Consider the following 25,701-nt stretch of genomic DNA (forward strand, 5'->3'; position numbering starts at 1 on the left):
TCCACCTGTCTCTGGAGGCAGCATCCCCGCTGGGGAAAATCTGGGGTGGTCAGCAACTGACAGATATCCACATAAGAACATAGGTTCACACCTCTAGTTGCTACCAAAGCATGACTTCCACAACTATTTTTGGCCTTCAACAGAGACATTTATACTTGAATTAGAAAATTCACCTCACATTACTCCATAAATCATTTTTTCTATTCTCCTCATCTTGAACGTATTTTAGAAACTGAAAACTGCTTCCACTAGAAATCAATGAGCCCAGTAAAACCACATATTTGAAATTCAAATCTGGAAGGACTAACCAATCGTCCTCTCTCGAGGTTCTGGAATAAAAATCCAGCCAGCTTCTTGGGTGACCACATTGTGAGGACTCAGCAGGACTGTGAAAGCACTGTTGCAGTAAAGTAGGTCCCATCTTAGAAATGGCACAGACAGAGGCTGGCATGTATTATTCATGACGCCTTGTGCCCATGTCAACTCCTGATTAATAATTAAAATTAATCTCATTACAGAAGATTTCATTACAGGACAACTTAATTAAATGATGAACTGGCTCCCAGATGTTACCTTCCGTGCCACCTTTTAAATAATGCTGATGATGACACAGGGGTTTGTGAGGTATCAGTGGGGCCTTAGGAAAGTGAATTATTTATTGGGTTCTGCCATTCTGCTGATAATAAATGATATTGATCACAACTCTGCATTAACCTTCCTCAAAGTCACACTTTCTCCAGATTTCTGATATTTTCATGGATGCTTTGAAGACCACTGGAAACTTAGGGTGATCATTTGGACAATTATTTTGTTGTTTCATAAAAACCTATCCACTTAGTAAAAATTTTAATTCACAGAATGCATGTAGGATACATGTAGAAGGGGGTCTCAGAATTAACAATCTGAAATTTGAGTTTCAAAATTAGAATGAGGGGCCACGTGCTAGTTACTGCACTACCTTTGATGCAAAAATGAGTAAAATTATACAAGCTAGCCAAATAGGAATGAAATTTCAGAATTTTGTTTATTTTATTTATTTAAACAAAGTAACCAGTAAAGTCTTAAAAACTGAAGACAGTATTTTCTTATTGCCATGAACCAACATAAATCACAATTTTTGGATGTTTCCAGTTACTACATACTTCACCAATGTAAACATACTGCTCTCACCACACTTTGCAAAAGATATATATCCTGATAAATCAATGTCAGAAAATATCCAAACCACTAAACCAGACTTTGAGGTATGAAAAATACTTTAAGAGGTATTTCTTTATTTACTTGGGAGAAAATTGAGGTTTTATTTCATGACAAAATGTCTGACAGAATCAGCGTTATTCAAAAGCTATTGAACATGCAGATTTTGATTATTCTCTTTTGTTTAATAATGTCAAGTCCCCTCAAAAATATGTTTACATATTAATTTTCTGCAGTTTCTAATAGCAGGAGGCAATATTCTTTAAACTGAACTTATGAAATTGAGTTGGAAAATGAATTGTTTCATTTACAAACCTCCAAAAATTTCACTCTAGTTAGTCAACAATGTAATTTATCATTACAAAATAAGCAACTGTGTTGTCATCTTGCACACACTGTATTCACTGGCTCATCAGCAATATAAATTGTAGAATTACAACATCACAGTAGCACATGAGCACACAGCATCACAAAGTGATCTAGTTATCTTCTTTCCATTTTTATGAATTTCTGTGAAAAAAACTAAGGTGGAATCACTCTTGACTATCTCTACCAGAGGACACTCACAGCTTGGCTAGGCAGCTTGTACCATTTTCAGCTAGCTGTTTGGAATGAGAAAGTTCTTATACATGCCCTTTCCAAATCATGTGAGAACTACTACTCCCTTCCCTTTTCCTCTCCTGTCTCACTATATATTTTTCATTCAATGGGCAAGTTCCTGACTCTGGCCAAACTGATCCACCTTTCTTGGTTAGCACTTATTCAGTCCTGCACATCCTCAGCTCCTTCTCTGCTAAATCATATCTTTTCTCCTTTAGAATTGATCCCAAACATATCAATGTAGAATTCTTTGAAAATGCACCACTATTCAGACACACACACACACACACACACACACACATACACACATGGCTTTTATATACATATTTTTATATGTATAATGATTTATAGATAGATAGATATAGATAGATAAATGAAGTGAAGAAAAATTATGTACGTATACATATATGTGTGTGTGTGTGTATATATATATATATATATAGATAGATAGATAGATAGATAGATAAATCATTAGTAGCTCTTATGTGCTTTGCATGGTGTCTATTAATAGGCAGATGTATATTATTGCATAATGGAAAGTGTCAAGCATGAAAGACCCAGACATATGTAAGAATTGTGTTTCTTATGTGTTTATTCAGATAGAATACTAAACTGGATTTAATTAGCAGGCGTATTTTTAAATTATTGATCAATAGAGGAAAATTATAAATTAATTTTAAGTCTGGGCCTTTTGAGAAACACCAAGCACCATTATATTCCATGCTATTAAAGAGGAGTAGGAACAGTTTTGCAAGAAGACACTATGACTGCATATGCAATTAAAATCACTCCTGGGCATGTACATTTCTCACAAAAATAATTAATAACTCAATGATGACTGATGTTTCTGAACTTCTTCCATTAATTGATGTGTGTGGCTTGTTCATTCATAATATATAGGCATTCGTAGTACTGAAGGTTTGCTAAACTTTATAAAAGTATAAAAGCTGTAAATTGGGAAAATGTTGTAATTTGATTTCAAGCTCTCCTGCTGGAATGTAAGCTCCTTTCTAAGTGGTTACACAACACCCTTTGATTTCCATTCCTCTCTAGTGTTTGTAAGAATTTTGTAGTAGCTACTCAATAGGTGTATGGTCTCCTATGGGGAGTGGATTCGCTAGCTCATAATGAGACTCTAAAGGTGGATCCTATTCACACTGGGAAAATAGACATGTGGGAAATATAAAAAGTTTAATAATTCTGAAAAGTTGGGTAGTATAAAAAGAGCCTGATTATCAAATTACAAAATACTAGAATTGTCACCTCATTGGAGCCCAAGAAAGTACAGTTTGAGGAAACTGGACTTCAGAATTAAAATGAAAGATCATGCTACTCTGAGAACTAAGACAACCTTCTAATTAAAATCAATGGAAGATACATAGAAACTGGGTGCGTTTTATTGCACTGGGTAGCCCTCTGTATGTTGAACTGAGTTGAATTTCCAAGTTTCACAGTTGATTTCAGATGCAACTTTTGTATATACATCCAGCACCATTTTCATAAGCCAGATTTTTATCCATAACGGTTTAGTATTTTCTGTAAATCCAAAGATTGATTTGAATAATCCATTTTCAAGATTTAAAAATTCACGAGTGCTGAGTTTTGAGCAACAACTCTCTATATGCATGTCTCATGTTTCTTGGCTATTTGCTTATCCATGCAAAATTCTAAACTGGATTTAATTAGTGACTTCATTTTTTTAAATCTTTATCAGTGGAGGAAAATTATTAATTTACTTTAATAATTTGCACACACTGTATTATATATGATAGATCTTATTTCTGTGTGTGTATACAAAACTTTCTTCCTAAAATCAGTACCAGGTATTTTTTCTCTTTAGAAAATGCTAATGAGTGTGCTCACTCACGATGCAATCATTATCAGAAGATTTCCTACATTTATTTGAATAAATCCTATAACTCTTCTAGATAAGCAGAAATTTACCATCATGATAAAGACTTAAACAAAGGGTTTAGTTAACTTTCCCACAGTTATACAGATAGCAAATGGTAGAGCAAGGATTAAAATCCATTTTTACATGACTCTAAATAATAGTCATATTTTAAATGTTCTAAATGTCTGAAATGTATTATTTCATTTAATCATTACATAACCAACCCTGTGAATTGTTTACTCTTAGGAGCACTGTTTTAAAGATGATAAAACTAGGCTACAAAGGCACAGAACAGAGTATTTTATATTCCCCCTAGTACTGGGGATTGATTCCAAAGGTACTCTACCACTAAGCTTCATCTTCAGCCCTTTTTATTTTGAAAGAGGGTGTCACTAGTTTTCCCAGGCTGGTCTTGAACTTGTGATCCTCCTGCCTCTGCCCCTGTGTCACTGAGATTACAGGTGTATGCCACTGCACCTGGCTCTAAAACTGGGCTTTGACATGAGGCAGCTGGACTCCTTGATATTGGTACCCTACGCTCTAGGGCTCACTAGATTACAATGTTTTTATCCATGATGCTGACCTTATTAAAAGTCTAGCAGCATGAGTCATATGGGTGACACTGACCAGTTTTAAAGTCTTTAAAACTTTTTTGTTTTCCATTTCATACTTCCTACTGTGTCCAGCCTATTCTCTGGTCATTTTCGGTGGCCCGAACTGGTCTTTAAGCATGTAGCATTTAAATCCTCTCTAGTTGGTACATAAAAGAAATACTCTCTACAGATTAACCTGGTAATAAGAGAATGGCTTCTTCTTTTTTTATTCTTAAAAGTTTTCTGCTATAAAAGTTAAAGAAAGCATTTTAATTTGATACCATCCCATTTATTGATTCTTGGTTTTACTTCTTGCACTTTTAAGAGTCTTGTTGAGGAAGTCTGTTCCTAAGCCAACATGATGGATAATTGAGCCCACTTTTTCTTCTATTAAGCACAGGGTCTCTGGTCTAATGCCTACGTCCTTAATCCACTTTGAGTTGAGTTTTGTGCAGTGTGAGAGAAAGATCTTCAATTTCATTCTACTTCACATGGAGTTCCACTTTCCCCAGAACCATTTGTTGAAGAATGTGAAAAGAGAGTCTACAGAATGGGAGATAATCTTTGCCACTTGCACCTCAGATAGAGCACTAATCTCCAGGATATACAAAGAACTCAAAAAACTTAATGCCAAAAAAACAAATAGCCCAATCAATAAATGGGCAAAGGAACTGAACAGGCACTTCACAAAAGAAGAAATAGGAACAGTTAACAAATACATGAAAAAATGTTCAACATCTCTATCCATTAGAGAAACACAAACTACACTGAAATTCCATCTCACTTTAGTCAGAATGGCAATTATCAAGAATACAAGTGACAATAGATGTTCACTCATACATTGATAATGGAACTACAAATTAGTGCAACCAATTTCTCTGGAAAGCAGCATGGAGATTCCTCGGGAAACTTGGGATGGAACCACCATTTGACCCAGTTATCCCACTCTTCCATATATACCCAAAGGACTTAAAATCAGCATACTACAGTAATGCAGCCACATCAATGTTTACAGCAGCTCAATTCACAGTAGCTAAGCTATGGAACCAACCTAAGTGCCCTTCAACAGATGAATGTGGTATATACACATGATAGAATGTGTATATACACATGATAGAATATTACTCATCCATAAAAAAGAGTGAAATTATGACATTTGCTGGTAAATAGATGGAACTGGAGAACACCATGCAAAGTGAAATAGGCCAATCTCAAAACACCAAAGGCTGAATGATCTCTTTGATATGTAGACGCTAAATACATTAGAGGGAGGGCTGGGTAGAATAGGAGTTCATTGGATTAGACAAAGGAGAATAAAGGGAAGAGAGGGAGGATGGGAATAGAAAAGACAGTAGAATTAACTGGACATAACTTTCCTATGTTCATATATGAATACACCACCAGTGAAACTCCACATCATGTGCAACCACAAGAATGGGATCTTAATTAGAATGTTATACTCTATATATGTATAATATACCACCATACACCCTAATGTCATCTATATCTAAAAAGAACAAATTTTAAAAATTTAAAACTAAAAATAAATTTCAATTAAACAGTAAAAGAGGTAAAGGATGACTAGTCTCTTGTATGTGGTGAATTTACTAAATTGAATGAAATACATTTTGACTCTAGAATTGTAAGGTATTTTTGAAACCAAGATCCTTATCATTTAGGGGGCACAAGCCACTTAGACTCACTTTCATTCCCTGCTATTCTCACATTATTACTTGTACACTACAATCAGTACAGGGGTCCCCAGTCATTTCTTAGGTTTTCATTTATTTTAAGTATCTTCGATCATTGACTTTAAGCTTCCTTGAAAAAAAAAAATTTCTTAAAGTCAATTGCCTACAGTGATCATGAACTGTAAAGGTTAGAACAAAATAACAGACTATATATTTCTCCAGTGAAAAGAAGCAAGATAATCCTACCCTGGCTGGTCCACAGGCTTTCTGGGATAGATGCCTAGAAGGGGTCAAGGACCAGAGGTAGGGAGGTAGAGCCTGCAATGGAAGCTCTAGGACACTTGACTCAGGCCAGAGTTGGCAGCTGAGCAAAGAAGGCTTTGAGATGGAGGAGGGCAGCACCACAGGAGACCAGGAGGCCACCAGTGCTCAAAGAACAGATTGCTGAGGCGTGTGGCCCTCATAAGAGCAGCACTGCAGTCACGGTGAAGGTGTGCGGAAGATCACACGGAGCTCTGGAGAGGAGTGTCACCTATCCAGTTAGGCAGGCAAGGTCCCAATCCCATCAGATCATCAGGGTCTTATGTACCTGGAGATGGGGGAGGGGAAGGGCATACCACAGTCATATTTTTCATATTGCAGGGATCCTTGTATTTTCCCTGAACTTCAAATATACAGAATGACTTCATAGTTTTGTTGTTTTTTTTTTTTTGCACTGAAATGTGTTCATAAACTACAGCAATGTTGATACTGACAAAATGATCCACACCAATAAGACATTTCAGTTTTGTGTGTGTGTGTGTATGTGTGTGTGTGTGTGTGTGTGTGTGTGTTTACTCCCTCTCCCCAGACCTACCTGGTACCAGTCACAGCAGTAGAACTCACCCAAACCAGGTTTATGAGGCCCAATCTCTCAGCACATGTCAAGCTCTAGCCAAGACTGGCTCTGGAACCAGCTTGCTGTGGGCAAGAGGTGAAGGGCAATGCTGTCTTTATGTGTGAAAAAACTGAGAAAGAAAGGACAGATGCCCCACACATCCTGCAAAGGGCTGCGGAAGTCCCTTCCCCGCTTCATAGAAAGATGAATCATCTGAAGCAGAGCTAGACCACCCTACAGGAGTCTGCAGAGACGGCAGTATAGCAGAAGTACCCTGAGAAGGCAGCTCATGACAGAGAAAGCCTGGGGACGGGTCACCAGGAAAACCCAGCCTGTTCTCACATTCTCACTGGAAGAAAGGAGCAACAGGAAGTGAAGGCCACATACTTTCACAGTCACTTTGCCCAAGGCTGCTTCCTCACAGCAATTGTAGTTTATGAACAGCAATGACAGAGCTACAAAGCTGCACTGTGTCTCTACAGCCCAAAACACTCACCATGGTGCCCTCCACAGACATAGTCTCCTGACCCTTGCCTTAGGGAACTTCCATCATTCTCCATGCAAATTTATACATGAAAATTAGGGAGAACAATGAAAATGTAGAACTGTGAATTTTGAAAGGATAGATTATAATGATAACCACCAAGTTTACCTTCCCAGCTAACTTGCTCTAGTCAGGCAGATCACAGATGTGGGTATAAACAACGATCATTTTGTTACCAACAAATGGCCCCAAGCAATAATATGCACTTCAGTTCTCTCACAAACATGCGCAAACACCTCCAACCTCCACGGGCATATATATGTGTTTTTTTCCCTCCCCACACCCTATTTTCTTGTTTCCCTTCCACAAAATTGTAGCAGTTCTTTCTTCTTGGAATCTTAATCATCTTTCCACCATCTTTCTACAGGATTCTGTTACCCACATAAATGTGCATTCTGTATTGATCATGCTCTGCAGTAATTTTTGTTTTGCTTTTTGCAGTGCTGGGGATTGAACCCAGGGCCTTGCACATCCTAGGTAAACACCGCCCCACAGTGTCCATCTGATGTGTGGACCCCTGTCTGACCCACAAGGGACACTTAGGTGAGCTGACCTGGCATCCTATAAATGTACCATCTGGCTTTAGGAGATCAGACTGCTATATAAGTTTCCAAGAAAAACTTAAAAACCTTGTAAAGGGGATCTGGGTGTGTTAATTTTTTTTTTTTATTTTATTTTGAGATACTGACTAATTTTCTGATCGAAATTTTTATTTTAATATACTATTATTAATAACCATACTCAAAAAGATTAATGCAATTTTTTATTCAGTAAGTATTTGGTCACAGCCTACTGTGTCCCTGAACTCTTCTGGGAGCCAGGTTATAAAAGAAAAGCCACCTGGTATTGATTTTCCATCTTTTCATACTACAGGGATCCTCTTATCTTCCCTGAACTTCAAATATATAGAATGATTTCATAGTTTTATTGCACTGAAAAAGAACAATTCACAAACCCAAATAGTAAATACAATTATATATCTCATGGGAAACAAAAAATTTTAAACCAAAGATACTTGAAAATCAGAATTTGATGAGTTAAGTATTATATTTACACGCCTACCAATCTTCTTGGTAGAAGGTTGAATTCAAAGCAGAAAGAAAGAAAAGCCAGAAATTTAGGATCGTTAAGGACTTTAAATTACTTTGTTTTCTTCAAATACAGAAGCTAAGATTAAATTGTAAAAAAAGCTTCCAGTTATAGGCATGGGTCAAAAATATATTTGGGGTAGCAGAATACAAGTATAAATATCTGTCATATAAAGAGAGGCACAATATAATAATAATTAATGTAATTTCCGTAATTTAAAAATTTTAAGTATGTGTGTGCAGTGAAGCTACAGATGGCTGTATTGGCATCAGAGGAGAATATGTATGCATTATATATGAACTGGTGTCCAGTTTTCAAGTTGTCTTTGAAAAGTTGAAGGGCTGATCTTCAGAAGAAGAAGAAATCAATAATATTTGAACTTGTTTAGAAAATGGAATTATATCCAGCCTTCACCTCATGTACAGATCTATATTAAGAGACATGTGTTTGTACCTCCTTTTTTTCTCAGGATGCCTAGAAACCTAAAGGAGGACTAGTTAGCATTTGTAAGAGTACAATAATTACTGTGATGATTCCTTTATTATTTTTTACTACACTAGCATGTCAAACTGTTATTGGAAAATAAGTTTTCAAAAGCATTCATCCAACACATTCTTTCTCTCCTACTTATGAGTGTGCACACATGATAATTCTTGCTTCTACAAAGATTATCAACTCTTAAGTCATTACATATACACAGTAACACAGATGTTTTTGGTGAACTACTGATATGAACAATTCTAATTTTAGTAAAAAATGAAAATGCTAATTTTAGTAAAAAATGAAAATGAAAATGTGCTAGGATAACCAAAGTCAACATAATTTTCTAGTGTCTAGTGCAGGTTAAAATATCAACATACAAGGCATTAGTTAAAAAAAAAATTTTTTTTGAAAGAACTTGCAGCAGGACCTGTCACTTTTGTTGAAATTCAAACTCTGAAACCTAGGTGACACCCTGTAGTTCCAGTCTCAGAGCTCTTCTTGGAGCCACTTTAATTCTTAATGTCTTAATTACTTGCACTTATTAAATAATTGAAACTGTCTAACAAACAAAAGATGAGATGGCTCTTCTATTTGAGCAACATGATGGCATGAGTTTGTTCTAAAAGGAGAAAAACAAGAATTATAGTCACTTGGGGACACTTGCTCTTGAACAGAAAAATTAAAGCCTGTTTCCATCATGAGTTTTTATTCTTAAACACATGTATGCGCGCACACACACACACACACACAGAGTTTGTGTTTATGAATGTATAAATACAGATGTACAGAATAAAATTAATTCTGTCCTGGAAAACTGATAATACTCAGATTTAATCACTAGAGTCATAAGCCCTCAAAGATAACAGGATTATTAGAGTTCATTTTATCACACTGTTTTGGTTTGGAAATGAGGTGTCCCCAGAAAACTCATGTGTGATACAATGCAAGAAGGTTTAGAGGAGAAATGATTGGGTTATGACCTTAACCGAATCAGTGAATTAATCCCATCAGGGATTAACTGAATGATAACTGGAGGCAGTGGGGTATGGGTGGAGAAAGTGGCTCATTGGGGCCGTGGCTATGGGGTATATAGTTTGTGTCTAGAGAGTGGAGTCTCTCTCTCTCTCTCTCTGCTTCCTGATCATCATGTGAACTGCTCCTCTCTGCCACACTCTTCCACCTCTATGTTCTGCCTCACCTTGAGCCCCAAGGTATGAAGCTGGCCTGCTAAGGACTAAGACCCCTGAAATCCTGAGCCCGCTAGTAAACTTTACCTCCCCTACAATTGTTCTGGTTAGGCCCTTTTAGTCACAGCAGGGAAAAAAGCTGACTAAAACACACATCTCACCAGTAGTAGGCATGTGTTGCTATATAAACTATAATTCACAGAAAGTCTAAAAAGTGTTTGCAAAATATGATCCTTTGATGTGACCAGGTTTAATTGAAACTGAAAAAAAACAGCATAAGGATCACTGATCACTGGCCACTGGTCACTTGTCATTGGTTCATTCAATATTTTCCAGACACATCTGCTGTGAATTTCTCAAAGATTTCTATTTGTAAGATTCACTGGGAACTGCAGCTGTTATAGAAGTAAGATACAGTTTTACCCTACAATGTGCCCACCAACCTTACTTCAAAAGCAGTGCCTACCACTGACATTCTTCCTCTACCTGTTTCTTGGGAAACTCAATTACCAAGAGATATGATGCCATAAATATTTTAAAGGGGTAACTGTACATATGTGCTGAATAAATTCATGAATAACATGACCTTCCGATTTATTCATAGCACACTGTTCTTCTCAATCACTTTGTAATCCAAGTATTCAAAGACATTGGCCCTCACGTTTATACAATGATCATATGTTTCTTGTAGGAAAAGCCATCTTGTACTCTAGGTAAAATGAAGATGTTGATTGAAAGACTGTCTATGATTCTAAATCACAAATACTTATATGTAAAATTTAAAAGGCACTTTTTTTTTTACAGCAAAGTGATTATACAATTCTATATTCCTCCGATAGCCGTGGTTTAATCTTATTATTCTATATAAATATTAATGTTTTTTTCTTTAATTCTCAAAGTGTCATAGTTTGAATAATAAATAATGGAACCACTCAGTCTGAAAAAACAATGGTTACTCTCTTACTTCTTTTCTGTAATGATTCCCTATGACTAGCCTCAACTTCCAATCAAGATATTTTCATATATTCTACCACAGACATACTCCCTCTGGCTCAAACCCCACAACAATTATAAACACCATATGAAAAAATATAAAGTCACAAAGTTATAGCTGATTTTTAAAATATGATAAATATATGTAGGCAGGAAATGAAAAACTGGTAAGAGACGAAGTGTTCAGTGGCCCTATGGCCTCTCTGTTCAGAAGCAAGCAAGAATTTAGCATTATAAGCCTAAATGGGGGCTGGGGATGTGGCTCAAGCGGTAGCGCGCTCGCCTGGCATGCGTGCGGCCCGGGTTCGATCCTCAGCACCACATACCAACAAAGATGTTGTGTCCGCCGAGAACTAAAAAATAAATATTAAAAATTCTCTCTCTCTCTCTCTCTCTCTGTCTCTCCTCTCTCACTCTCTCTTTAAAAAAAAAAAAAAAAAAGCCTAAATGGGCTCAACACAACACAGAAGGCCACTCTAGAATGACTAAAACTAGAAGCTAGTATGAGGCTTATTTGCCTACTTTTGCTGAAATTCTCCTATTCCAAATAAGCTTGCAGATCAAACTCTTGAAACACATTAAAAGGAAACATAATCAATAAAATCAAATAGTTTGAATATGATTTTTACTCATATGAAATTTTTTTGTATGGAAGTTAATGTGGAATTTTCAAATAGATATATAAAAGAAAGTTTTCTTTTCCCTCTTCACTCAAAAATAAATTTTTTGCACTAGCAATGTCATAAATTTTAAAAGAATGCAGGATACAAATATTACCATCTAAAATACATAAGAGGAAATTAAAAACTGTTGAAGTTAGCAGACATTGCAGAGTAAATGAGAGGCTCCTCCATATATCTGAAAAGAATTTCAGTAAAGATTGTAGATAAAGTCAGATAAATTACATTTGGACATATTAAGGTTGAGAATTTTAATAAAGCTATGAAATGCCCTGAATCAAAAATTCACTCTGAGTACCAGGTAGAATAAACAAAGTTAACACTATATAAGGACACTGCAAACAAGACTAATCACCAAAAGCCACTATAAAGAAAGAAGTTTACTAACAAAGGACCAACTAACAGACTGACAGCAGTTTCTTATCAGCAAGAATAATGTCATTCCTTTAAACATAATTTTGTTTCTTATGTTTCAGGACATAGGCAATAGTACAACAATTTTAAAGTGCTTTCATATAGCTATTATACCCAGCTAAAATATTAAAACTGTAATTAAAATGAAGTCAAGACTATCACTGAATAAATTATTTAAGGATATTCTGTAGAATGATGGCATATGCCTGTAATCCCAGCAGCTTGGGAGGCTGAGACAGGAGGATCTGGAGTTCAAAGCCAGCCTCAGCAAAAGCAAGGCACTAAGCAACTCAAGGAGACCCTGTCTCTAAACAAAATACAAAATAGGACTGGGGATGTGGTCCAGTGGCTGAGTGCCCCTGAGTTCAATTCCTGCTACAAACACACACACACACACACACACACACACACACACACACAAGTGTGTTCTTTATCCATATTTTAAAAGAGTGATACTCAAAGAAAGGAAACTATAATTCATAGCTTTCAAAAAAGTAGAGACATTTCACAGTCCAATAGAAAAATAAAGAATAAAAGGGAAAATGATGTTAACAGAAAACTCCAAAGAAAATATGAGTAAATACAGATAAACTTACAAATGTAATAAATGCAAATGATAAACTTTCCCAAATTATGAGTTATTTTCCAATTTAAGAAATAAAACTAATTCTTCTTAGAATAAATACCCTTAAAACAACACCACGCAAAACAAATTTTTAAAAAATGAAAATGTTGGGATGAAAAGAACATCTAACTAATACTAACCAAAAGAAAGCTGACACAGCGATGCTGATATTTAAAAAATTAAGTTTAAGTTAAAAAAGCAATCCTACTAAAAAAGGGACACTGTAAATAACCAAAGGGAAAATTTCTCAAGATTTATAGTTACTATAACTATAAACAGGTGGCACAAACAGCATAGCCTCAAAATATGCACAGCAAAAACCATCATGGTTATAATTTTTTAAATGTGCAATCCTAACAGATGATATTTATTCATCCAGTTTCATGGCAATCATAGATATATGACTGCATCTAAATTCTGCCTGCTGATTCCAAACATAAAGGCACAAGCCCTGCTTGTATCTAATTCTGAAATTCACTCTTAAAATGGACCACCCTGTGAATATCCTCAACAATTTCAGCACTGTCCTGAGATGTAGAACTCTCCCATAAGAATTATGGAGAGAGGTTTCTGAGATCTCAAATCTGGCAGGGGAGGAGGGAGCAAAATAAGGAGATGGGTTTTATTCCACACAGATGGTGCCACACCACATACACCAGAAGGACTGACTAGATCGAGTGGCCATGGGGCAACCTACTACTTGGCCATTAAGCAGCAATGTTGTAAATGTGGCCACCTGTAGGCAGATTTCACTGCTTGGACACAATGCCATTGATTCAGACAGACTTTAGACAAATATTTTATGTTTAAATGATCCATTAATATAGTATGCATGCATAAAAATGTAAAAGATGCCAATGGAGGTTAAAGAAAGTAGAAAATACAGTTCAAGACTTACAAGGAAACCTTAAATTAGAAACAATTGGGAAAAATGAGAGCATTAGGGCTGGGACTGTAGCTCAGTGGTGGAGCACTTGCCTAGCATGTGTGAGGCACTGGGTTTGATTCTCAGCACCACATAGAAATAAATAAATAAAATAAAGGCTGCTCCAAAGAGTCTCAGTTTTACTTGAGGGTTGTTGTTTTAATGATATATTTGTTATCTAATGCATATATATGCATTAGATAACAAATGCAAGCAATAGAAGTATATGTACAGTGATACAAAACATGGTCAAATATACCAGATGTTTAAAAGGACAGTTATGGCTGATAAAGTTGCTAAATTAGTTGTAGAGGCCCTGGTGGAAAAAAATATTTTTTGTTTTGTTTTGTTTTTACTGTGCTTGGAATTAAACTTGGGGCTGCATGCATGCTAGGTAAGCACTCCACTGCTGAAAAACATGTTCTCAGCCCCGTGAATTTTTTAAAAAACAATCTTTTTTAAAACAGGAAAGATATGGACAGAAGAATAAGAAGGGATGTCTAAAAACAGAATAAACCAAATGCAAGGTTTATCAGGTGGGAAGAGCAGAGTAGACATGAAGACGAACGCATAGGTGCCACAGGAACTAGGAAGTGAAAATAACCAGGACAAGCAAAGAGAGGCTCTTAGCTCTGCTTACCTCACAGACAAAGCAGTCTTTAGTAGTTTATTCACTGCCAGAAAAACCTTTACATCAAATTCTAAACAATCAGTGAGGCCCATCTAGATCTAGAACTCCAATTCTAAATTTATGATAATTCCTTTCATATTTTTCCCCTTAATTTCTATCCTAAGAAAAGCCAATAAACCAGAACCAGTCACACCCAGAGCAGGGTTCAACCCCTACCACAAAGCAAAGTGTAAACTTGCTCACAAAATGTCATGCTTAAAAAAAAAAAAAAAAAAACCTCAATTAAGTAACTTCAACTTCATGCTAACAAATAAAGCACTATTAAGTCATTATTCTCCAGAATTGGAGATCAACAAACAAATACAATCCTACAAATGCAATATTTATTTTCAAAATTTCATAAGAAAACAAAAAAAAAATCCAAGTTTTATTATAAGGTAAATAGGATGGTTCTACTTGTATAAGAGAATACAGTTGGATGAAGAGATAGGTGGGGAGATGGATAGAAGGAAGGAAGGGAGGGAGGGAAGATGGATAGGTGGACTGGTAGATAATGAGCGTGAGACTGGAGAATGGTTAAATAAAAATTTAGATGGAAATATACCAAACTATTAATGATTATCACTTAGAAAATAGAAGTAACATGATATTATGAAAAGGAGATTCCATTTCTCTTTTATTTTATATATTTAAGAATGGTTTACTCAAAATATATTATTTCATAATTATTTTGTTTATTAATATAAGCATACTTGTTCCAAATAATGGCATTAAAAAGTAAATATTAACTCTAGAATTGTGTTAAATTTGAGTAATCTGATATAAAACCAAAGGAGAAGATGAAAGATACATCATTAATACTAAACAGTAGATAATCATAAATTCATAAGCCCTTTGGTCCCATTGCTTTTCCAGGAGAACTAATGACTGCTAGAGCAAATGCAATTTGATCACTGTTTGCTTGACAGCAAAATTAGTCTTTGGTCATCTGCCTATATGGGTCATTAAAACAATGACCCTCAAGTAAAACTGAGACTCTTTGGAGCAGCATGAAGATCTGCAGATAACTGTTAATCAATGGTTAGAGCTATGAGCTATTGAAACAAGTTGCTACAATTAAGTCTAATTTATAGTGTTTAAAGAGCCTTCTGATCTTTTCAGAGGCCAAGAGAATGAATGGAGCTGTACAATTTTCAGCAGTTGTTTGACGGTGATACATAACCTAGTGTAGATTTTGTCCTTCTAACCTACATTTCCTTTTCTCTTTATTATTTCTTTCTTATCCAAAAGAAACAAATATTTACATGAGGATTCAATGGTCTAAAAGGAATAAAGCAATCTTAGATTTCTTTGTAAACCAAAGGAATAAAACAAGGTAAGCCACTGGGACACAGGGACGTCCTAGAGCCCCTTAGGGTGGATGGATATCAAGGCCATCAACAAATGTTCAGAAAGTGGCCAGGGCCCTAACTCCAGCTGACAGGCCCATAAACTAATATGCACAAGGCAAAAGAAGGCTGTACCAGGCAGATTAAAATGGTGTTTTGAGAGAAAAGAAAGAGAGAGAGAGAGAGACAGACAGACAGACAGACTTTATGTATCTGGTTAGTGTAGAATGAGTAATAGTCAAAACAGCATTAATACATAGGCATATATCAGTAAGGAAGAGCCAGAAAGAGATAGGGTGAAAATCAGTGGAAAGTAACTAAAGAAGAAATGATGTAGCCTTTAAATAATATTCCAATTAAGCACAATGATTTTCTAAATTATCAATTTCCTTAAGAGCTCCAGTACTCAAGATGTACACAAAAGAACTTCACAACTCAGAAAAAATCTGCTTTAATAGACAATTACTCTTAACCAACAGCTATGCTAAAACCTATTCAAGGAGGTAATCATAAAACTATTACAGTGGTTAAGGTCATATATGTAAAGCTGTACGATTTTTGTCTTGGGGACTATAATCATACATGCCAAGAAGGCTGTATCTGCTGTAGTTTGAATCTTAAATGTCTCCCAAAGGCCCATGTTTTAAAGGCTGAATCCCCAGCATGGTGCTATTGGAAGATCATGGCAACTTTAAGAGGAGGAGCCTAGTGGGAGGTCTTCCCGTTGTTAGGAGTGTGCCCTGAAGAGGACTGTGGGACCCTGGTATTTCCTCCCTCTTTCACTTCCCAGTCATGAGGTGAATGTTTCTGCCTTGCCACAATTCTCACCATCATGCACAGCCACAGGTCCAAAGCAAAGGTACCAATTGGTAAAGGACTGCATCCTCCAAAATTATGGACCAAAATAAACCTTTTATCTTTATAAGTGGGTTAACTCACATATTTGTTCCAGTAACAAAAAGCTAACTAAAACAGTACTAAAAAATTTAAGAGAAGAAATAAATGAAGAGTATGTATGTTTTATAGGACTATTAATACATATTAGAATAGTAAAGAACTCTCAAAATAAACTTGACTCATATTAATTATTGCTGAGAAAAAAATAAAGCTGCCTCTTTTATGAGAAGTAGGGAGTTCTCATGTGAATTACAAGAGGCTCTTCCACAGGAATCAAAATCACATGCCCCTCTACACAGGGACATTGGTAGGAATGCTGTCCTCCAGCCCTGTGGGTCTGCAGGATGCCCCGTGGGAAAGCAGAAGTGTTTTCCACTGTGTGCTGTGTAATGTCACAGCTTGCTCCAGTTACCCAGACTTGCTGCTGACGCCTTGAAAAAACACTGTCTTGTTGATCTTATGTCTCCCCCTCTTCTGAAGTTACCACTCTGTGGCTGCAGCTTTAATCCAATGTGGATTTCCACTCAAAGAGGCAAAACATCTTTTCAAGAATGCAATAGATGCAATAGAAAAAGAAAACTACTTATAAAGTAAATAAGAGTAGGAATCAGTACACTTCATGAACCCTGAATGCACAGCACATTTCACACCATAACCCGATGTCAGGAGCTTCCTGTTTGTGTCCATAGTTTAAATAAACTTCTACTTCCAGACGCTATGAGTGCATTTCAATCACTCTCATCACTTCACTTCCTATCATTTCTTTAGTATTGTCCCACTTTTCTACCAGTGGCACTTGCCTTGCGTTCATCTTCTTTTACCATTTGGGAATCAGAATTTTTAGCTAATGTTCTGAATTTCAGAATATCTGACAACCAAGTCTCATAAGGAGAAAGGCTTTTCATTCTTGCCCAATAATTCCCACAAAATCATTATTGTAATGTCATTTTCTCAATTAAAGTTTATGTGCAACTAAATAAATATTTCATCTTAAGGTTAAAATCGCCCTGAGACGAAAGAAATATTTTCAGATTTCCCAGGAGATACTTAGTTTTTAACACTTGATGGGTTAAAAGTCCTCGGAAAATATTGAATTAAAAAAACAGACTCTGTGGTTGCTGTTCTGAGTAATATCTGCAGCCTCCCCTGACGACACAGCTGTTCAGGCCAAGTGTGATTTAGTGGCCTTAAAACTGAGAGTCTGTGCCACTTCAGGAATCAGTGCTCTTTACTGTCCAGGAGTTCTGTCAACCACATTCTCCAAGACACTGGCTCCCTTCCATGTGGGTGGATTTCCCCTCAGCTTAGATATGTGGTTTTCATTGAGGGTAGCTGGAGAAATGTGATGGTTTATATAGAACGTTCTTTAAGGCTGAATTCAAAAGTCAGTCACCACCCCAAATTATTGGATGAAGAGGGAAAACAAGGTGACTCCTGGGATTGGTTCATTGTGGATTCCAATTTCAGTGAGAAGTTTCCATTGGTTTGGAATTCCTACCACCAACTACCAAAAGGAGAGAGCTATGGAGTACTTTATATTATCCTATAAAATGGTTTATGAGCTAAAAATGTTTAACAGTTAAAAGATGATGAAGACAATAAAATCAAAATTAAAAGAAACCACTTCTACATATTAGCATTTGATTGCTCTAGTAGTAATATTGTTAAGTAAATTCCAGTTGAAAAAGCATGACTTGAGAAACTGAAATGTTTCATGCAGAAGGTAAATTACACCAGTGTGCCTGGAAGAAAAATTGTGTTTTATTATCATGTAGGAGAAGTAATCCCCTTGATAAAGTGGATAATAAAATAATAAAAGTAAATACATAAGTATATGTGTTTTCACACAAATGACATCAAGAATAGTTAACTTTTGGCATCCATACTAAAGGAAACAAAAGTCTGTATGGCTAATCTAAAAACCAAAAAAAATGTTTAACACTGGGGTTTCAATATTTAACTACAGTCACACAGGGAAACATACTGGGCTACTTACATTTTTCTCATCTCTATTTTTCTCCTAGTATAACATTTATTCAGTAATGCTCAAATTATGTTTCAATTTTTAGACTCCATCTCAGAAGTCATAAGTAATTTGTATCAGATGAATGATTTGGCCATATTTATGTTTTCGTCACTTTACCCACATAGACCATCATTGAAAGCTTCACTCAGATACCAACATAGAATCTATAAACTTTCCACAACTTAAAATAAATTTTTTAATATAAAAATAATTTTCAAATATACAACTTCGTAGTAGGGTTTAGCCATTTTCAACCCCATACATATGTTTTTGAAACATGGAGAAACGAGCATTCTAATCAAAGTCAACACATAGCCTAACTCAGATCCTCATGGAAAGGGCAAAGTAATGTTTTTTGTTTCTTTCTTCATTTTTAATTTTTGGTGCTACTAATCCAAATTTTCTTTATTTCCAAATTATCTTTAAAAACACTTTTACAAAGTCAGGCTCCTTCTTAAACCCATACATAGTGTACCTTCAGTCCCCAAACATGGCTTACATGTGTATGTAGCAGACATGTTCCTAGTAATTCTTATATGTTCCCTAATACAATTTCTAAGTAACAGGCTTAAATACAATAATGACACACATGAAGGTGATAGAAAACAAAACCCCCAATCTCACAACTGTGTAAGGAAAAGCAGCCAGAAAATTATCACATGTATTTATGTAACAATGAAAACCAGAGTTTAGAAAATAAAATAAAAATAAATTATATAGATCTAAATTTATATAATAGTTGAATCTTAATTACCATATTTTGCAAGAGGATAACTAATTGTGGTTTGATTTTTGCCCTGGAACAGCAATAAACTCACACAGGTTTTTATACTTCATTAAACTATCTTAATCAAAGTCTTAGTCTATTTTCTCTGAGAAATAGGCTGCTGATCAACCAGGATAAAATAAAATTGAAATGAATGAGTCTTCATCTTAAATAATTTTTCCCAAAAAATGAAGGCAATAAATGTTTAAAGCAAATCAAGATAAGTACACAATGTGTCCATATCCTCAGTCTCTGCTACTTCTTAGCTTTCCAGGGGCAGTATGAAGAGCACATACAAGCAAGTGTCCTTTCCTCAGCCCCTAGGAGGGAACCCTCAACCAAAGGAAGAGAGAGAGAGGACTTATGAGAAAGGAAGCATCGCCTCCTCCTCTGGGAACCAAATTGTCGAGTTCTCCTACATCAATGGATTCTCATACTGTAAGACTCACCTGTGACTCTACCATAGAAAACATAATAAAATAATATGTTATAGATGTGAGTTGTAGGAGAGGTTTTAAAGCAAAAAATCTAGTTGATAAAAAGAAAATGGAGGGGAGAATAGGGACAAGGGAAGGGTGGGAAAAGTTAACCAATAGGTACTAACTCACAGTTAGGAGTAAGAAGTCTTGATATGCTGTTGCACAGTGGAGTGACTACAGACAACAATTATGTGCTGTATGTTTTTTAAAAGCTAAAATACAGAATTTTGCATATTTTCATTAGGAAATAACAAATGTTCAAGGAAACATGTTTAATCTGATTTAAACATTGCTTAATGCATACATATATTGAAATATCAAATGGTATCCCATTAATCTGCACAAATTTTTGTTTTTATTTATTTTGTTAAGAACAACTTTAATTACTAAAAAAGAAAACAGAAGTAGATATAAAAGAACATGATGGTCCCAGATGACTGTATGTCCCTCTGTACTTAACCCTAAACCCCCATGTGGGAATACAAAGTAAACATAAGAGGGCACAGTCTGAGGCTCAGTGCTGTAGGGGAATCAAAAAAAGCACATTCTGAAAGTGAAATATGGAGGGAATAGAGTAAGAAAAAAAGTGAGGAGTAATACAAAAAAGAAGAAGAAAGGAAGATAAATTTAATAAAGTCAGAAATAAAACATGGAAACAAGCTATTTTTTAAAAAGAGCAATAGTGAGTAAATTGGCTTCTTGTGAGGATGGGACTGGAGCAAAGGCTGTCAGGTGAGGGCCAGTATGTATGTGTCTAAACACTAAGTTGAAGACATACAGCCACATGTTTTAGAAATAGTAACAAAGATAATCTATTATTTTATGATTTATAATCTGTACAGATTTTCAATATTTTATTTATTTTCACCAAACTGAGATGAGAATTTATCTGTTTTTAAAATGAGATGAGGATGTGAGGAATCTGTAATTCCAAAGCTTAAGTGATTTGCCTAGTCTGCCTGCTCTGCATTCACACACTCATTCTCTCTCCCTTCCCTCCACACATACATGCACGTGCACACATACACAGAACACGTAGGTGGAACTACTGAGACTTGAACCTGGAGCTTCAAACAGTGAGTACATTTGCCAAATCTTAACCAGAAAACTAATAATTCTTCTCTTTTCTTCACTCCTCACTAAATTCAATCAATCAGAAAATCCCTACATGGGAGACAATACCATGCAGAAATGGCCACTCCTGACATGGTCACTCTTACCACCACAGAATTTGAACATCTGTTTCCTTCTTCTGGAAAACTCTCCCTGCACCTCCTCAGCCCTGTCTCTCACATGAACGCTCATCCTCCCATTTGGTAAACTCTTACCCCAGACCATAATCTTTAGAGGATTTATCAGTGTTACATGTTGATAGGTATGTTTTGTGTGATTCTTTGATGAGTATCTACCCTACCACTAGACTGTAAGTTCCACCAATATAGAGTCCACATATATTCCCTTTTACGTTTTCTTCTCTTATTTATAAATTTATTGCTAGGTTCTGCAGCACTCAGTACAATGCTTGTGAAATACACAGGTTTTATAAATATTCCTGAATAAGAGTGAATATCCTCATGGAATTTATAATCCAGGAGGGGCCAATCACACAGGGCTTACAGATCATAGTAAGGAATTTGGCTTTTTAGCTGAGAGCAATGGAAAGCTACCAAGGACATTGGGTAGAAGAGAAATATGATTTAATATAATTTTTAAATGTACTCCTTCCATTGCACAAGGAACAGACATGGCACAGGAAGGAGGAGAAGGAAAGAAGAAACTGCAATGGTTCAGCAGGAGGATTATCACCACCTGGTAGGGACAAATGCACAAGTTGTAGAGCTTGCAAGATGAGCAGATAGGGGACATGTTGGTCAAGAAAATGGGAAGGTCTTGATATTGGCGGTAGACTGTCCCTGAAAAATGAGCAAGAAGAAAACAGTAAAACCTAAGCTTAGAATTGAGAAACTAAAAAGTCAACTCAACAAGGTAACTTTAAATACAGGTATGTCTGGAAGGAGCTTTTCTGAGAGTCTGGAGTCATCAAAAGAAACATTCTAAGACATGGAAATTACAAAAATGCCATATGTCCTTCTAGAAATCTCAAGCAAAGGAGAGTTCAAAAGTAAAAAATACAGTTGTTTTCTACATAATTAATGCTAGGCGTATAGTAAAATTATTATAATAATTGTATACTATAGAAACTATTTTTGTATTTTTTCTTTGATTAAATACCAGACATCTAAATCAATGATTTTGTTATAACCTGTGATGCTTAAAATTTATTTTCAGGGTTTAACATTTCATTTGTCCTCAGTATTACTCCAACTGCCTTTTAGAGTTGCTGAAGTCTTAAAAAAATCAATGGAAATGCTGTTAACCAAATATTAGTATCATATCCAAGTTCCTAAATCCTCAGAAAACTACAATCAAAATAATTGGAAATCATTTCACATATCAGTGATATGATGCATTTTGCTTCTAACCAGTAGCAATTGGTGGCTAATAAAAAGTGGAAGAAAAACAGTAAAATTCAAACTAAATTTGCATACTAACATACTATAATAAAATAATATTTTTAAAAATTAATAGATGGGAGAGCAGGAAATATATGTTGTAATACCATATTAATGAAGATAACTAAATTTATTCAAAATTTGAAGTAATCCTACAGATGGTGAAGTTAAATTGTTTTCAATCGGAGTGAGATGACAAACACATAGGTGAGAAATAACAAGACACCAAGATCACCCATAAATACATTACTAAGAAAAAGGCTTTTTTCCTTTTGTAAGTAGAAATTATTGAAGATGCTATCAAACAGGAATTCTCAAAATTGATCACAGGGCTTTCACAAGGCTAGCTTAATGTCAAATAAGTAACATTTACCCCCTTACTCTCCAGGCTGTGTGACTCCTGAGGATACTGGTGTGAGTGTACGACACTCTCACCCCAAGTCTCACCTCGGGAAGACCATCTATTTAAAGAATTGTTTATTGTCAGTTGTAGAGGTTTTCCCAGAGGTTTTCTTCTCTGTAGTCCTACAAACTCCAGAACTTTCTCCCTGATGCTTTCTTCATCAGAAGCAAATACTGTCTCAGAGTTAAATGAATCAAGTGCAGCTCTAAGGCACACATGTTACGTGGCATAAGACTGTGCAACTACCTTCCCATAGGCTGAGCTCCCTGGGCTTCCTTGTGCCAGAGAACATTGACATGGACAAGCTTCCAGAAAGGAAAAGAGATATGGTTTCAAAGTAAATAGGCATGCTAGTATGTTATCTTATTGTGTGTGGTAAATCGTTCTAATTAGTCTTCTATTTGGGTAAGGAAGCCAGAATGATGAGATTAATAGCAAATTAATGAGAAGCACTCCCAAATATTTGAGTAGTACTGCCTTAAAAAAAAATAGTTGTAGATGGGCCCAATACCTTTATTTTCTTTTTATGTGGTGCTAAGAATCAAACCCAGTGCTTTCCACATGCAAGATGAGCACTTTACCACTGAACTACAAACCCAGCCCAGTACAGCCTTTTAATCAGAATAACAAACAAAGATGTGTAAAAAATGTCTATAAGGCTTTAAAACAGAAATTTTAAGAAAAAAAGTGTAATGTGTCTACTACCTCATCTCATATGTAAAAAGCCAGAACTACCTAATAAGTTAGAATTTAAATATTTTAAGAAATGACTATTATTTTTGCAATTCATTGGCTAGTTTATGTAAAAATCTTTCATCAAATTTCAAGGCTTTGGTGAGACTAAACTTACTGCATTTATGAACTGCCATATGATTATTTTCCAACTCTGCTTAAGCCCCAATATCATGAAAGTTATTCCCTGAAAATAAATGTAGTATTTGCATTAAATCTCAATCTAATTATCATTAATTTCCACAATTTGAGGATTACCATAACCAAGAAAAGAATACTCTATTGTTTCAATAAAGTAAAATACACTTTAAAACAACCATTAAGGAAAACTGTATTATATTGGATAACATCACAACAAAACTACGTTTAAGTTTTTTCAAATGTAATATTTAAAATACATTGTTGTGCTGATATTATTATTATATTTTATCGTAAAAAAACAATATTCTTGTCCAAATATAGAAAGATTAGTAGCTACAGAAAATCATATCCATAATCACAAGTTTATATCCTTTCTGACTTAATTTAGATAAAAGTTTATAAAAAAAACTTCCTTGATTTTAAAAAATCTTAATTATATATTAAACGTGTTTTAAATATTTTCCATAGGTATATTGAAGTACACATACATAAAGATATAAAATTATTGAAATTGAGGAACTATGTTTCAGTTTAAAATTATTGAATTTGAAACCAGAGGTCCTAGATTCAACTCCTGATTTTTCTATTTATAACACACATGATTTGAGTGAGTTACTTAACCTCCTTGATCCTAATTCTATCTCTGCTAAAACAGAACTAATGCCTGTAGTGTCATGAGGAGTGAATGAAAAGGCTAGCACTTACCAGTCATGCAACATTTGGCACATTACTTAGCTTCCCAGTACTCAGTTTCCTCACAGGTAAAACTCATAGATAAAATGGTAATTATAAAGTATCTACCTCCTTAGATGGCTGTTATAGGTAGGCATAATTTATACTGAGTACTTAGAACCATGCCTCTCATGTAGCAGGGGTTCAGTAACTGCTATTGTTTGTGTTGTCGTCATTATCTAAAGAGAATGGAACAAACCCAGTCCTAAAAAGGAAAACGTTCCAACAGACTTTGGAGCCAGTTAGACCCAGATTCAAGACTTCCATGAAGATCTGACGTGCTTCTACCCACAGCAGTTAGTGGGACTTGATTAAAGACCTACCTGCTATTACGGCAGAAGGTCTTCAATAAAGGTGACTGGAGTCTACAGTGACATTGTTTCTTCCCAACTGTCAAATCTTAGTAAGAACGTTTTTCAACAAATGGGGGATTCTGATAAAGCTTTTAAGACACAAAACTGAACTAACTTTATCTCTGTAGTCTAAAAGGAAATCAAAAGGCAATAATGTTTAACTTCATTGATTTAGTTCTTTATGAAGCCAGAAAAAAAAAATGTCATGATCTATTAAAAACACTCCAAACCTCAGGGAGATGTTGGAATTCCTTCAAACCATGGAAGAAATGATTCAGGATGCAGAGACGTGCTAGAAGGCTCCTAATGAAACTCGGCTCACATTCATCATGCGCTGGATCCTGGAACAATTTTGCTTTGTCCCAGATGGTGGCTTAAATACATTTCAAACTATTGTTGGTTTACATAGTACATGACAGAAGATAATTTAAACACAATGTCCCAATTGTATATTTGTTTTGGTTATAACACTTACTGTGCGTGCAATAAATGCCCCACTACAAAAATAATAAAAAACGTTTTTCTTGTACATAAATCATCCCCCGCTTTGTTATAGTGATTGGAAAGTGCGGATTAAATACATGTGATACTAATTTTTTTTAAGTCCCTACTGAGGATCTCTGTCAAGTTCAGTTCTTTTATGATTTAAATTTATGTGAGTTATAAATAAGACATGTTTTACTCCTTATGTTTGATTTTTGAAAAATACTATTTAAATTTAGCTCTAATATCAGTTTTTTTTTAATGCCAAAGATTATAAACAAATTTGCAACACGGAAGAGAGAATCTGAATATGCTGATTTTCTATGTAATCAAATATGAAACAACTGAACTAAACTTGACATTCA

General features: G+C 35.4%; 1 protein-coding gene across 9 annotated transcripts in view; it reads right to left on the reverse strand.

The window, feature by feature from the left end:
• Eya4 (EYA transcriptional coactivator and phosphatase 4) overlaps nucleotides 1-25,701 on the reverse strand; it is a 269,696-nt gene that overhangs the window by 182,972 nt on the left and 61,023 nt on the right. Inside the window, exon 2 of one of the 9 annotated variants that reach the window (XM_026380633.2) lies at nucleotides 6,832-6,935. The exons of the other annotated variants lie outside the window; for them this stretch is intronic. The gene's annotated coding sequence lies outside the window, so the exon portion shown is untranslated. The remainder of the gene's footprint in view (nucleotides 1-6,831; nucleotides 6,936-25,701) is intronic. 9 annotated transcript variants of the gene reach the window in all.

The sequence above is a fragment of the Urocitellus parryii genome, chromosome 8 (genome assembly GCF_045843805.1).
Source record: "Urocitellus parryii isolate mUroPar1 chromosome 8, mUroPar1.hap1, whole genome shotgun sequence".
Lineage (NCBI taxonomy): Eukaryota > Metazoa > Chordata > Mammalia > Rodentia > Sciuridae > Urocitellus > Urocitellus parryii.